This window comes from Pseudophryne corroboree, chromosome 8, assembly GCF_028390025.1.
Source record: "Pseudophryne corroboree isolate aPseCor3 chromosome 8, aPseCor3.hap2, whole genome shotgun sequence".
Lineage (NCBI taxonomy): Eukaryota > Metazoa > Chordata > Amphibia > Anura > Myobatrachidae > Pseudophryne > Pseudophryne corroboree.
Genome location: NC_086451.1, coordinates 358,224,046 through 358,240,011, shown reverse-complemented (window position 1 = coordinate 358,240,011; position 15,966 = coordinate 358,224,046). Strand labels below are relative to the sequence as shown.

The 15,966-nt window shown below is 46.1% G+C and overlaps 1 long non-coding RNA gene across 3 annotated transcripts in view; it reads right to left on the bottom strand.

Moving 5' to 3' along the window:
- The window catches only part of LOC134947796 (uncharacterized), a 279,682-nt gene that overhangs the window by 47,300 nt on the left and 216,416 nt on the right, over positions 1 to 15,966 (bottom strand). The window lies entirely within an intron of this gene.

Here is a 15,966-nt window from a genome sequence, read left to right as displayed (position 1 = left end):
AAAGAAAGTACTCTCAGCTTTCGGTACAGAAGGAGCGGTACTAGGTAGACCAGCTGTTTTAGCAGAAGCTAAGTCAGCCACTATCTTGTTGAGGTCTTCTTCCAAATAGGATGTCTCCCCAAAAAAGGGAGTACCTCCAGGGTTTTCTTAGAGTCCAGATACACAGACCAGGACCACAACCATAGAATCTGGCGAGCTAGTATGGACGTAGTAGAAGCCTTGGCCGCCAGAATACCGGCATCAGAAGCCGCCTCTTTAATGTAATGAGAAGCTGTGACAATGGCCCTCATTCCGAGTTGTTCGCTCGCTAGCTGCTTTTAGCAGCATTGCACACGCTAAGCCGTCGCCCCCTGGAGTGTATCTTAGCTTAGCAGAATTGCGAACGAAAGATTCGCAAAATTGCGAATAGAAATTTCTTAGCAGTTTCTGAGTAGCTCGACACTTACTCTGCCACTGCGATCAGTTCAGTCAGTTTCGTTCCTGGTTTGACGTCACAAACACACCCAGCGTTCGCCCAGGCACTTCCCCGTTTCTCCAGCCACTCCCGCGTTTTTCCCAGAAACGGCAGCGTTTTTTCACACACACCCATAAAACGGCCAGTTTCCGCCCAGAAACACCCACTTCCTGTCAATCACACTCCGGTCACCAGAACGAAGAAAAATCCTCATAATGCCGTGAGTAAAATACCTAACTGTTGAGTAAAATAACTAAGCGCATGCGCTCTGCGAACATTGCGCATGCGCAGTAAGCGACTAATCGCAATATAGAGAAAATCGGCAACAAGCAAACAACTCGGAATGAGGGCCAATATACGATAAGCATTGGCTAGCATGATCAAAAGCGTTGGTAGACATCTCAGCTTCCAACTCCTGAACCCGCGCTTCAATTGCCTCTGCAGCCCATGTCGCTGCAATGGTGGGCTGATGCGCAGCACCTGCTAGGGTGTAAATTGCCTTTAAACAACCCTCCACATGCTTATCCATCGGTTCTTTCAGAGACGTGATGGTAGTTATTGGCAGAGCTGAGGATACCACCAGCCGCGCCACCTGCGAATCCACTGACGGGGGTGTTTACCAATTTTTACTTAGCTCTGCAGCAAGAGGATAGCGAGCCAGCATCTTCTTGTAAGGTGTGAATTTCTTTCCTGGATTTTCCCAGGACTCCTGGCGTATGTCAACTAAATGGTCAGAATGAGGTAAACCTTGTTTAATCACTTTCTGACGTTTAAATCGGTCCGTTTTCTTAGGGGCAGCATCAGACTCCGGGTTATCAATAATTTGAAGAATGAGCCTGATAGCCTCTAACAAGTCAGGAATATCCACCTGTGAAGCAGATTCCCCATCAGCAGCGTCAGGATCAGAATCTGTGGGGTCAGTATAAACGCCATCCTCATCAGACGAGGTGTCTGGGACGTTGGTGGATTGTGAGGAAGTAATTGCCCGCTTAGAGGACCCCTTGGTCTTAGGCGGGCGAAAGTTAGACTTCTGAGTAGTCAGTGATTGGTTCAATTGCTGTAACTGAGCAGACAGTTGATCTGCCCATGGCGGGTTAACCGCGGGGACCATAAGCGGTTGTACCGGCACAGGAGGTCCCATAGGGGGCGTTAATCTAGTTACCAGCATATTCAAAAGCGTGGAGAAAGTAGCCCAAGGTGGGTCATTTTGAACCCCCGTTGCTACGATCCCACTGTGGGGAAAGGAGCCCCCAGAACCAGAACCCTCAGCTGCTATATTTTCCTCAAATGCGTCTGCTACATCACCACCACACAATGTGGGATCAGCCCCAGCTCCGTTGCCCCTTGAAGCTGACATATCCGAAAGCTCAATGCAGGGCAACCCAGTACAATATCAGCAGCACAATACCTGACAAGAACCCCCTGTGCAGTGTAACAGCACAAACAGGAAATTCAAGAGGTATATAGTGACTAAAAATCCCAGAGAAAAATACACACTGAGTATATCTTGTGAAACACCTAGAGTAAATGATAAACCTGATGCACTTAGCCCCCCCCAGGTTATAGAATATAGGGATAGCAATCTGAGTGAGATACACAAAATGGAGGTCACACAGCAGCTATTTGCACACACACACATAGTCACATTACACAATGCAGAAATTATGACTAGCAATAAAACGGCACTGTACTAGCAATACAAAGTAGTACTAAGTATAGCTATACACTCAATAGGTATAACAATGCACAGTAAAGACTGGATGTATATCACAGGGTACTTGTACTATATAACCCTGACTAAATGCACTCTTTCTTAACTAACACTGTCAGCAGACATGTAGAATACTTAAGTGTCCTGTAAAATGCACAGCACTGACATGCAGGCGGCTTTACAGAGGAGGATTTGCCCAAACAGTCCCAGGATCAGCTCAGCTTGTCCTAATGGCGTCCAAACGCTGACAGGGAGTGAGGGAGAGAGAGAGATGCAGCTCCAGGGTGGGAACATTTACTCTAAATGGCGCCCTGGGGCTGGGGGAGGGGCTACAGGTCAAAGCCTTATCCCCCTGCTGGACTTCACCACCGGGTACTGTGGGCTTATATAAACGGTTTATGAGAGGAAACCGAACTGTGCCCTTGCCCTGGTGGTCTAGTGGGGTCCCTGTACTGCCACAGTGTCCACACCAGCGCGCGTGGCCCGCCTCCCACCGGCCGCGCGGGATCGCGATTTACAGCGGGTCCCGCCGAGGGGACCCACTTACTTCCTCCCTGAGTGCGGCCACGCGATCCAGGAGAACAGCGGTAGTGTGTGTGTGACTAACTGGAAGAAACCGGAGCCTCCGCTTTAAGTACCCGGCAACCAGGGCGCAGCAGGAGATGTCTAACTGACATCTAACACAGTCAGTGTCTCTGCTGCAACTATTGAAGTCTTCATTTTTCATTAAAAGCTTCTTCTCAGGGCTGTTGTATGCCTGCTTACTGCATGGCACCAACTACAAAACTGAGTTCCTGCACACGGAGGCGGGGTTATAGAGGAGGCGATGCTAGGCATTCTGGGAAGAAGGTCAAAGCTTTGAACCTGTTGGTGCCTCGGATCAAGATTCTACTCTACATCCCAATGTCATTCCCTGTGGAGCCCAGTGTACCCTGAAGCAGAAAATATTTTTTATAAATGAAAATCTGAAAATTGGCATGTGCATATGTATTCACCCCCTTTGCTATGAAGCCCCTCAAAAGTTCTGGTGCAACCAATTACTTTCAGAAGTCACATAATTAGTGAAATGAAGTCAACCTGTGTGCAATCTAAGTGGCACATGGTCTGTCAGTATAAAACACACCTTTTCTGAAAGGCCCCAGAGATTGCAACACCACTAAGCAAGCGGCATCACAGCATGAAGACCAAGGAGCTCTCCAAACAAGTCAGGGACGAAGTTGTTGAGAAGTACAGGCAGGGATGGGTTATAAAAAAATATCCAAATCTTTGATGATCCCCCGGAGCACCATCAAATGCAGAGTAAATGACACAATCCTGGCACACACATAGTGCTGCAGTTCAAGAAGGCAAGGGATAAATGGCACTGTTCGTGTTTTCCTTGCAATTGAAGTGGTAAAGGGAAGCAGGGGGTTTCACACAATCCTATCCCGTAAGGCTCTCTGGTAAAGTGGCTGGCAGGCCCAAATAAATCACACGTGTCCCTCTCCTTGTACATAGAGTCCTGCTGTGATCTTTCCCAAGGGGGTCTGTGACATTGAAAGTTGGCAGGGTGATCACTGTTGGCCTGGGTGCCCATAGGTGGGGACTATCTGGGGTGAGGTAGAGTATCTGTATGATCTGCTGCTGTTGCCAGCTCCTGCCGGTCACTTCTCCTCACTGCTGCTTTGCAGGGTGACAGCCTTTTCTCAGTGCCCAGTCTCTCCCAGCGCAGCGTGCCTCCGGACTTCCACACACAGCTCCTCACACACACCATACCTCCCAACTGTCCCGATTTTCGCGGGACAGTCCCGTTTTTTGGGGTCTGTCCCGCTGTCCCACCCGCAGGCCGCAGTGTCCCGCGGTGGGGGGGGACAGTTGGGAGGCTCAGTCTCTCGCTGCCCTGCTTAGCAGAGCAGCGGTGAATAGACGCTGTGCGCATGCGCACAGCGTCTATTCATTGTAGACAGAGGGAGAGGGGGCATGCCAGCGGCTCACGGAGCGCTGGGCATGCCCCCTCAGTGATGAAATCGGTGGCGTGGCTCGCGATCGCGGGTCTTCCCGTGAAGCCACGCCCCCTTTGCATAGACCACGCCCCCTTTTCGGGAGCGCGCGCGGCGAAGCCGCGCGTGTGTCCCTCTTTCAAGGCAGCCAAAGTTGGGAGGTATGCACACACACACACACACACACACACACACACTGCGTCCTGCTTCACTGCCATGCTCCTCTCAGCTCTCTGCAGCTCTCCTTCGTGCTTCTCTCCACACACACCACGGACAATCAGAGCGCTCCAAGCTTCCCGCTCTGCCAGGAATCCTGATGGAAAGCCCAGGGTCCTAGTGCTATACACATTTTTCTCCTGGGTGCCATGGTTGCTTAGCAACCAGATGAAAAGGGTTTTAATCCTTACAGTGTCTGGCTGCAGCTGGTTTAAACTAGCAGAATGGGTACCCCAAGAGGGGGTTATCACACACCCTTACTGTACTTTACCTGCAACTGCATGCGCCCTCCTGCTCCTATCTCGGTTCCGTAGTCATACACAGTCCCAAGTTACACTTGTGCCAGTGAAAATACAAGTACGGTATGCAGGTTGTGCTGGCAAAATCCACACATTTTGTGGGTATAGGGCACTAAGGGTCTAATTCATGTTTGTACACACATGCCTATGAAGTGGCGATTTTTTTAGGCCTCAGCTTTGCTAGTCATCGCTGACGAAGCTACCACACAGAAAAGAATATTGACACTGACTGGAACCATCGCAAAGCCCCGACCGCTGCTTACACATACGCAGCACTGACGCAATAATGTGCAACACCGACTCCTCCGAGTGAGTCTATGATCACGCAGACTGTCCATGGCAGCAGTGACGCTGCCATCATGTTTCTCTGCATATGTGGTCGCAGCTGAAGCCAGATACACACCCTGACTCCGTCTGTGACATGTCTGCATTTTTGCTGCCACTCTCCATTATCTCCCCCAAATGGTACATTCCTGTCAATCACTCTGCATAAAAAATCTCACTGCAAGTGGCATCGCTTGGCGCAGTGTAGTGTGATCGCGACACATGTGCAGTCTGCCCATGATCACTCAATCGCGTGAACCTCGGCATTGCATACAAATATTAATTAGGCCCTAAGTCCATAAACAAATAATGCTGGACATACACTGTCAGATAAAACAGTTGTGTCGCAACCATTTTTGGGGCATGTCTCATGTTGCAACTGTGATCCCATACACAGAAAACATAGCGCTGGCATCTCAGTTCCCAAGCCCATTCTGCACGACCATAGGGTTACTCCAATGGACAAATCCGGAAGCATCTGCGACTGACACTGCTTCTTTGTACACAGCTGTTATGATTTGCAATGTCCCCTATGGGCGTCTCATGTCCCTGCGTCAATTACATATTTTCACACAGTAGCTGCGTACAAAGACCCAGCTGCAACTGCATTAGCATTAGTGATGTGCACCGGAAATTTTTCGGGTTTTGTGTTTTGGTTTTGGATTCGGTTCCGCGACCGTGTTTTGGATTCGGACGTGTTTTGGCAAAACCTCCCTGAAATTTTTTCGTCGGATTCGGGTGTGTTTTGGATTCGGGTGGTTTTTTTACAAAAAACCCTCAAAAACAGCTTAAATCATAGAATTTGGGGGTCATTTTGATCCCATAGTATTATTAACCTCAATAACCATAATTTCCACTCATTTTCAGTCTATTCTGAACACCTCACACCTCACAATATTATTTTTAGTCCTAAAATTTGCACTGAGGTCGCTGGATGACTAAGCTAAGCGACCCAAGTGGCCGACAAAAACACCTGGCCCATCTAGGAGTGGCACTGCAGTGTCAGGCAGGATGGCCCTTCAAAAAATAGTCCCCAAACAGCACATGATGCAAAGAAAAAAAGAGGCGCAATGAGGTAGCTGTGTGACTAAGCTAAGTGACCCAAGTGGCCGACACAAACACCTGGCCCATCTAGGAGTGGCACTGCAGTGTCAGACAGGATGGCAGATTTAAAAAATAGTCCCCAAACAGCACATGATGCAAAGAAAAAAAGAGGTGCACCAAGGTCGCTGGATGGCTAAGCTAAGCATCACAAGTGGCCGACACAATCACCTGGCCCATCTAGGAGTGGCACTGCAGTGTCAGGCAGGATGGTACTTCAAAAAAATAGTCCCCAAACAGCACATGATGCAAAGAAAAATGAAAGAAAAAAGAGGTGCAAGATGGAATTGTCCTTGGGCCCTCCCACCCACCCTTATGTTGTATAAACAGGACATGCACACTTTAACGAACCCATCATTTCAGCGACAGGGTCTGCCACATGACTGTGACTGAAATGACTGATTGGTTTGGGCCCCCACCAAAAAAGAAGAAATCAATCTCTCCTTGCACAAACTGGCTCTACAGAGGCAAGATGTCCACCTCCTCCTCATCGTACGATTCCTCACCCCTTTCACTGTGTACATCCCCCTCCTCACAGATTATTAATTCGTCCCCACTGGAATCCACCATCTCAGGTCCCCGTGTACTTTCTGGAGGCAATTGCTGCTGGTGAATGTCTCCATGGAGGAATTGATTATAATTCATTTTGATGAACATCATCTTCTCCACATTTTCTGGAAGTAACCTCATACGCCGATTGCTGACAAGGTGAGCGGCTGGCACTAAACACTCTTTCGGAGCACACACTGGAGGGGGGACAACTTAGGTAAAATAAAGCCAGTTTGTGCAAGGGCCTCCAAATTGCCTCTTTTTCCTGCCAGTATACGTACGGACTGTCTAACGTGCCTACTTGGATGTGGTCACTCATATAATCCTCCACCATTCTTTCAATGGTGACAGAATCATATGCAGTGACAGTAGACGACATGTCAGTAATCGTTGGCAGGTCCTTCAGTCCGGACCAGATGTCAGCACTCGCTCCAGACTGCCCTGCATCACCGCCAGCGGGTGGGCTCGGAATTCTTAGCCTTTTCCTCGCACCCCCAGTTGCGGGAGAATGTGAAGGAGGAGCTGTTGACGGGTCACGTTCCGCTTGACTTGACAATTTTCTCACCAGCAGGTCTTTGAACCTCTGCAGACTTGTGTCTGCCGGAAAGAGAGAATACATTGTAGGTTTTAAATCTAGGATCGAGCAAGGTGGCCAAAATGTAGTGCTCTGATTTCAACAGATTGACCACCCGTAAATCCTGGTTAAGCGAATTAAGGGCTCCATCCACAAGTCCCACATGCCTAGCGGAATTGCTCTGTTTTAGCTCCTCCTTCAATGTCTCCAGCTTCTTCTGCAAAAGCCTGATGAGGGGAATGACCTGACTCAGGCTGGCAGTGTCTGATCTGACTTCACGTGTGGCAAGTTCAAAGGGTTGCAGAACCTTGCACAACGTTGAAATCATTCTCCACTGCGCTTGAGTCAGGTGCATTCCCCCTCCTTTGCCTATATCGTAGGCAGATGTATAGGCTTGAATGGCCTTTTGCTGCTCCTCCATCCTCTGAAGCATATAGAGGGTTGAATTCCACCTCGTTACCACCTCTTGCTTCAGATGATGGCAGGGCAGGTTCAGGACTGTTTGCTGGTGCTCCAGTCTTCGGCACGCGGTGGCTGAATGCCGAAAGTGGCCCGCAATTCTTTGGGCCACCGACAGCATCTCTTGCATGCCCCTCTCGTTTTTTAAATAATTCTGCACCACCAAATTCAATGTATGTGCAAAACATGGGACATGCTGGAATTTGCCCAGATGTAATGCAGACACAATATTGGTGGCGTTGTCCGATGTCACAAATCCCCAGGAGAGTCCAATTGGGGTAAGCCATTCTGCGATGATGTTCCTCAGTTTCCGTAAGAGGTTGTCAGCTGTGTGCCTCTTATGGAAAGCGGTGATACAAAGCGTAGCCTGCCTAGGAACGAGTTGGCGTTTGCGAGATGCTGCTACTGGTGCCGCCGCTGCTGTTCTTGCTGCGGGAGGCAATACATCTACCCAGTGGGCTGTCACAGTCATATAGTCCTGAGTCTGCCCTACTCCACTTGTCCACATGTTCGTGGTTAAGTGGACATTGGGTACAACTGCATTTTTTAGGACACTGGTGACTCTTTTTCTGACGTCTGTGTAAATTTTTGGTATCGCCTGCCTAGAGAAATGGAACCTAGATGGTATTTGGTACCAGGGACACAGTACCTCAATCAAGTCTGTAGTTGCCTGTGAATTAACGGTTTATACCGGAAACACGTTTCTCACCACCCAGGCTGCCAAGGCCTGAGTTATCCGCTTTGCAGCAGGATGACTGCTGTGATATTTCATCTTCCTCGCAAAGGACTGTTGGACAATCAATTGCTAACTGGAAGTAGTACAAGTGGTCTTCCGACTTCCCCTCTGGGATGACAATCGACTCCCAGCAGCAACAACAGCAGCGCCAGCAGCAGTAGGCGTTACACTCAAGGATGCATCGGAGGAATCCCAGGCAGGAGAGGACTCGTCAGACTTGACAGTGACATGGCCTGCAGGATTATTGGCTTTCCTGTGTAAGGAGGAAATTGACACTGAGGGAGTTGGTGGTGTGGTTTGCAGGAGCTTGGTTACAAGAGGAAGGGATTTAGTGGTCAGTGGACTGTTTCCGCTGTCATCCAAAGTTTTTGAACTTGTCACTGACTTCTGATGAATGCGGTCCAGGTGACGTATAAGGGAGGATGTTCCTAGGTGGTTAACGTCCTTACCCCTACTTATTACAGCTTGACAAAGGCCACACACGGCTTGACACCAGTTGTCTGCATTTCTGTTGAAATAATTCCACACCGAAGAGGTGATTCTTTTTGTATTTTGTCCAGGCATGTCAATGGCCATATTCGTCCCACGGACAACAGGTGTCTCCCCGGGTGCCTAACTTAAACAAACCACCTCACCATCAGAATCCTCCTTGTCAATTTCCTCCCCAGCGCCAGCAACACCCATATCCTCATTCTGCTGTACTTCAACAGTGACATCTTCAATTTGACTATCAGGAACTGGATGCGGGTGCTCCTGCGTCCCCTGCAGGTGCTCCTTCCGGCACTTGCAGGGGGCGTGCAAATGGTGGAAGGCGCAACCTCTTCCCGTCCAGTGTTGGGAAGGTCAGGCATCGCAACCGACACAATTGGACTCTCCTTGGGGATTTGTGATTTAGAAGAACGCACAGTTCTTTGCTGTGCTTTTGCCATCTTAACTCTTTTAAGTTTTCTAGCAGGAGGATGAGTGCTTCCATCCTCAGGTGAAGCTGAACCACTAGCCTTGAACATAGGCCAGGGCCTCAGCCGTTCCTTGCCACTCCGTGTCGTAAATGGCACATTGGCAAGTTTACGCTTCTCCTCAGACGATTTCGATTTAGATTTTTGGGTCATTTTACTGAGCTTTATTTTTTTGGATTTTACATGCTCTCTACTATGACATTGGGCATCGGCCTTGGCAGACGACGTTGATGGCATTTCATCGTCTCGGCCATGACTAGTGGCAGCAGCTTCAGCACGAGGTGGAAGTGGATCTTGATCTTTCCCTATTTTACCCTTCACATTTTTGTTCTCCATTTTTTAATGTGTGGAATTATATGCCAGTATCAATAGCAATGGCCTACTACTATATATACTGCACACAACTGAAATGCACCACAGGTATGGATGGATAGTATACTTGACGACACAGAGGTAGGTAGAGCAGTGGCCTTCTGTACCGTACTGCTATATATTATATACTGGTGGTCAGTAAACTATGCAAAACTGAAATGCACCACAGGTATGGATGGATAGTATACTTGACGACACAGAGGTAGGTAGAGCAGAGGCCTACTGTACCGTACTGCTATATATTATATACTGGTGGTCAGCAAAATTATGCACTGTACTCCTACTATATACTACAATGCAGCACAGATATGGAGCGTTTTTCAGGCAGAGAACGTATAATACTGGTGGTCACTGGTCAGCAAAACTCTGCACTGTACTCCTCCTATATAATACTGGTGGTCCCCAGTCCCCACAATAAAGCAGTGTGAGCACAGATATATGCAGCACACTGAGCACAGATATGGAGCCTTTTTCAGGCAGAGAACATATAATACTGGTGGTCACTGGTCAGCAAAACTCTGCACTGTACTCCTCCTATATAATACTGCTGGTCCCCAGTCCCCACAATAAAGCAGTGAGCACAGATATTTGCAGCCACCTGAATAATACTGAGAGGCCGGCAGCCACGTCCTCTCACTATCATTTCCACTGCACGAGTGAAAAATGGCGGCGACGAGCGGCTCCTTATATAGAATACGAATCTCGCGAGAATCCGACCGCGGGATGATGACGTTCGGGCGCGCTTGGGTTAACTGAGCAAGGCGGGAAGGTTCGAATCTGCCTCGGACCTGTGTAAAAAGGGTGAAGTTCGGGGGGGTTCGGATTCCGAGGATCCGAACCCGCTCATCACTAATTAGCATACATCTCTGAATCAGGGACTAGTTACTGAGCCCCTAATTTGACAGAGATGGGGCGCATCAAGAGAGGAGGGGGCCTGTGTGCAGCCTCCATTCGGGCCCCCTCCTCTCTAGCCGGCAAAGTAATAGACTCTGGGCACTAGGGTCACTAGGAGACCCTAGTGCTTTCCCAGACTCTGCTGCTCCTGAGCAGGTCTCCGGGAAAATGGTGCGGTGGCCATTTTCTTGGTGATTTTGCTACTGTGCATGCGTGAAACGCTGAAAAAATGGGTGCATTGTTTGCACTATGGGCCCCCCTTGACTCCGGGGGCCAGTGTGCACCGCACATACTGCACCCATTATAGATACACCAGTGATCTAAAGCAAACCACTTACAAAATGTGCTTCAAGTATAAGGCTTTGTACACATGAGTTTCTGAAAACTGACAATCATTCAGGAATAGAAATAATTAAAAAGTGTCTAGGTATTTATTCTGAAAGACTGCATGCAATCATAGCAATTCAAATGCCATCCATCTTTCTGTCTTAACAAGTTGCTGATGACAAACACTGGGGCCAGCCCACTTATGACTGGACAACTGAAGTGCCACAGCCTGCAGACGGAAAATTAATTTATGTAAATGTCTGGTTAAAGTTTTATTATATATTATTAAAGTGTTGACAAAATTATCTTACAAATGAAGTTTAGATGCAAGGTCTCAGAGAGCAAGATGCATAGATATCAAAACAACTGGTTTGCAAGGAGATTTAAAACAGTTATATGCATACTGTAAGTAATATGCCCCTACTTATGGTACCCCAATATAAACCAAGATTTAGCTGACTTGACTAGGAGATACCAGCTAAAAGCAAATTATTGGTGGTTAACACATCTTAAAATGTTTAACAATTCAATTTCTATACTTACTGTATTCACACACAGACACACACACACACACACACACACACACACACACACACACACACACCGAGAGGCTGACTATCTACTGGAGTGCCCATGGGGCATCCAATATGTGGGGCAAACTAAAAGATAAATAAAGACAAAAATATCGAAGCATCTCTATAGTATTAAAAGAAGACTGAAAACCCATAGCCTGTCAGCGCATATGTCAGTAAAACATACTGTAATAAGAGTCTGAAGGGACTAAAATTTATTGGCATTCAAAAAGTAACGCTCCACTGGAGGGGAGAAGATCTAGTGACTACCCTCAAAAAAAATTAGACAAAATGGATCTACCAACTACGAACTCTGGAACCTCACGGACGCAGTATAGATATTGAGTTAAAGGCCTTTCTATAAATGAACTTGATTTTTTTATATATCTGTTTTCATAAATTTATGTTTTATACAGCATATATTATTTCTTAGATTACTATTTTACACACTAGCTTTATATTCCATGACATATTACAGATTTGTATCATTTTTACACCTCTTTTAGAAAGGGGTATTAGCATGCAAAGAAAATAGGAATGGAGACAAGGGAAGCGAGTGTAATCCTGTCACTGTATAAATCATTGGTACACCTAGAATATTGTGCTCAGTTCTGGGCACCATACTATAAAAAAGATATCTCGGAACTTGAAAGGGTTCAGAGGCGAGCCACAAAATTGATAAAAGTGGTTAGAGGCACTGGATTATGAGGAAAGGCTTTCTAGGCTAGATATGTTTACACTCCAAAAGAAGCGGTTCAGAGGGAACATTATTAATTTTTACAAATATATAAAAGGACAATTCAAGGACCTTTCAGGCGATTTATTTATTAAAAAATCTCTGCTCAGGACATGTGGACATCCTCTCAGACTAGAGGAAAGGAAATGTAATGCCCTACGAAGGAAAGGGTTCTTCACATTAAGGGCAGTAAGGTTTTGGAATTCTCTGCCAGACAAGGTAGTAATGGTGGACTCAGACAAGGGCCCTCATTCCGAGTTGATCGGTCGCAAGGCGAATTTAGCAGAGTTACACACGCTAAGCCGCCGCCTACTGGGAGTGAATCTTAGCTTCTTAAAATTGCGACCGATGTATTCGCAATATTGCGATTACTAACTACTTAGCAGTTTCAGAGTAGCTCCAGACTTACTCTGCCTGTGCGATCAGTTCAGTGCTTGTCGTTCCTGGTTGACGTCACAAACACACCCAGCGTTCGCCCAGGCACTCCCACCGTTTCTCCGGCCACTCCTGCGTTTTTTCCGGAAACGGTAGCGTTTTCAGCCACACGCCCCTGAAACGCCGTGTTTCCGCCCAGTAACACCCATTTCCTGTCAATCACATTACGATCGCCGGAGCGAAGAAAAAGCCGTGAGTAAAAATACTTTCTTCATAGTAAAGTTACTTGGCGCAGTCGCAGTGCGAACTTTGCGCATGCGTACTAAGCGGATTTTCACTGCGATGCGATGAAAAAGAACGAGCGAACAACTCGGAATGAGGGCCAATAAGTTTAAAAAAAATGGATTAAATAAATTCCTAACTGTAAGAAATATCCAAGTATACAAAAACATAACTTCATCTGGGTTATATAAATAAACTATAGTTACATACAGATTAGTGCAAGAATTATAATACAGGTTGAACTCAATTGACATTTTGTCTTTTTTCAACCTCATCAACTATGTTACTATAAAGCATAACTTTTTTTTTTTTTTAAATCTATACATATAATATAACTCTGTAAGGGTTGTGTATGTGCATAGCAATTTTTTTTTTTTTTTTTGAGAAATATATTTATATGGACTGTTTATGAACTAAGAAGACAAAAAAAAAATCTACATTTTTGTTCATTCTGGCATCACGCAAAAACTACTGGATGAATTTGAATCAAATTATCTCTGTTGTATACCTTAGTGACTTATAAAGAAACTGAGGTATGAATGATCTTGATATGACATCAGGGAGAGGAGCAATAAAGTAAAAACCAGATGCTTGACACTCAGGGCCACAGGTGTAGATCTCAGGCCAGCTGCTTCTCCCATGGGCAGCTTTATGTTGCTTGCTCACAAGTTAGTAGCCCCAACCATCTTTTTGTGTTAATCCCTGAGGGAAAAACTGCATTGTTTGTCTCCCCTGCTGCTACTAGATGGGACCCAATGGAGCAATTCAATTGTTGCTCAGTTCGTGCGCGCATGCAGCTGAGGAGACACATTTCAGCTTGCAGCCTCCTAAGGTGTGAGCTAAAATGTGTGTAAATGCTGTGTTTTGGGTGCCCACCGGGGCTATTCACTTGTTGCCCCCGTTGGGCATGCATGCCCCATATGCATGCTCATTAGTATGGGGTTTAGCTATGCAAAGCAACCAAACCCATCTAAAGTACAGGTTTGGGTGCTCAAACTACTGCAGCTAAACCTGGTACTAATGAGCGCGCATACGGGACATGTGACCCCAACGGTGGTAACAACTGAATAGCCTCAGTGGGCACTCAATATGTTTGAGCGCCCACAAAACAATTCAATCGGACCCTGTGTGTACAATATAAAATATACATCACAATATTAGATGGCACTACTGTCTTTGTAAAATTAGTTCTGCTGAGCAATAACAGACATCCACGTGAGAGAAGCTGATGGCTAACGTTAGTAAACAATAAAAAATAAATTTTTATTCAATTATAAGACTGGGCACATAGGAACCGGAGTTTGTCACCATATGGACAGACTTCTGGACATTTCCGTTTCTCTCAATAAAGTTTTGCTATATTAAGAGCACTTGAGAAGAAATCATCCATCCTTGAAAAGGCATCGCGAGCAATGAAAAATACATTGAATAGAGTGGGAGTAGTTAAGCAAGCTCTAACTGGAGAAAGTGGGACTATTAACACGGAGAAGAAATGGCGCCTGACATCACCAGGAGACTCCGCGGCCACTTCCGGCCATGTCCGCGCTGCTGATTGCTGATAAATACAAGGAGGAGGAAGATTACTGCCAGATCATCTGCCTCCAGATAGGGCTAGTTAGGGACAGCAGTAGTCGCAGCCCATTTGGGCATAAGATGACTCCTTCTTAGCAACCACTGGACCTCCCATTGCCTCATTTGCCCCATCTACAACATCAAAAAAGGCTATAAACATTGTGTTTGGGTTATTTTATACTTTTTACTATTTATACTTTCTACTTACATTTACACACTAGCGCTCCATCTCAGCCTTAGATGCTGCCCACATTTCTAAACTATTTTTATATTGTTTCATGTTGGAGTAATTGTGAGCTTAATGTGAAGAACCATTTCAATTCATTATTATAATTATTAGCAGAAGTCACTGGAATGATGTGTTATGGACATTTTTCAAGTTTTTCTAATACAAATTTCACCTTATTGTGTAAATAAGAAAGTGATTACAACTGAACCCTAATTTCTTGAAGGGTTTGAAATTATAACACTTGATTCATTTACCAGGGCATCCTTGCTGCTACGGGTAAATACTTGCTCTATAATATAACTTCAGACAATGTGCAATAAGCTGGATATTTCATGTTTGTTTCATATGTAGGTGCATTATACCCCATTACCTACCCCTATTTCCTAGTGTGTAACATTTAGTTACCATAGAAACGCTAACTTGAATTGCCCACTGACAATTAAACATAAACCAATTAAATCTGTTTTGTAGATTATATGTTATAGTATAAAAGATGAATGTGACCTACACTCAGGGCAGCCATCAGGGAGGGACTGTGGGGACTTGTGTCCCGGGCCCTTACAGAGAGGGGGGCCCACCCCTGGCTCCTACCGCCAATACCTGTAGAGCTGCACCAGTCTATGAATCAACAGCAGTCTGTAGCGCAAGGAGGACTTCCTAAAACAAGCCTTATCTGCTCATCAGCTCTCTGTAAATCGTTCCTGTAGGTCCACAACACTCCACCTATATGTAACATTACAATGTACGACATCACATAGGGGTAGAACAGTGCAGCAGAATATTTTTTTGGGGGGAGGGAGAGGCCCTGTCTATTTTGACAGTCCCGGGCCCCATAATTTCTAATGGCAGCCCTGCCTACACTATACTGTATATTATCTGCAACTGTAAAGTGGGAATTGTAAGTGGATGCATTGAAGGTCCCTACATACACTAGATAATGAATGTTCACTGTGTATTTGGCAAGTCTTACTTGTTCTTATAGAAAATGCTTCAAAGGATTTGTCCATTTTTGGACAATGTAATCTCCTTGGAAGTGACTCGATCCTTAGTAATATGTCTAGTAATATACGTCTAGTAGAACACGACTACAGGCCAATAGCACTGACGTCTAGTAATATGTCTAGTAGTATATGACTACAGGTTGATAGCACTGACATCTGTGGTCATGAAAACGTTCGAGCGTCTGGTTTGGAAACACCTGAAAACTGTGACTGGCCCCCAACTGGACCCCCTACAGTTCGCCTATCGA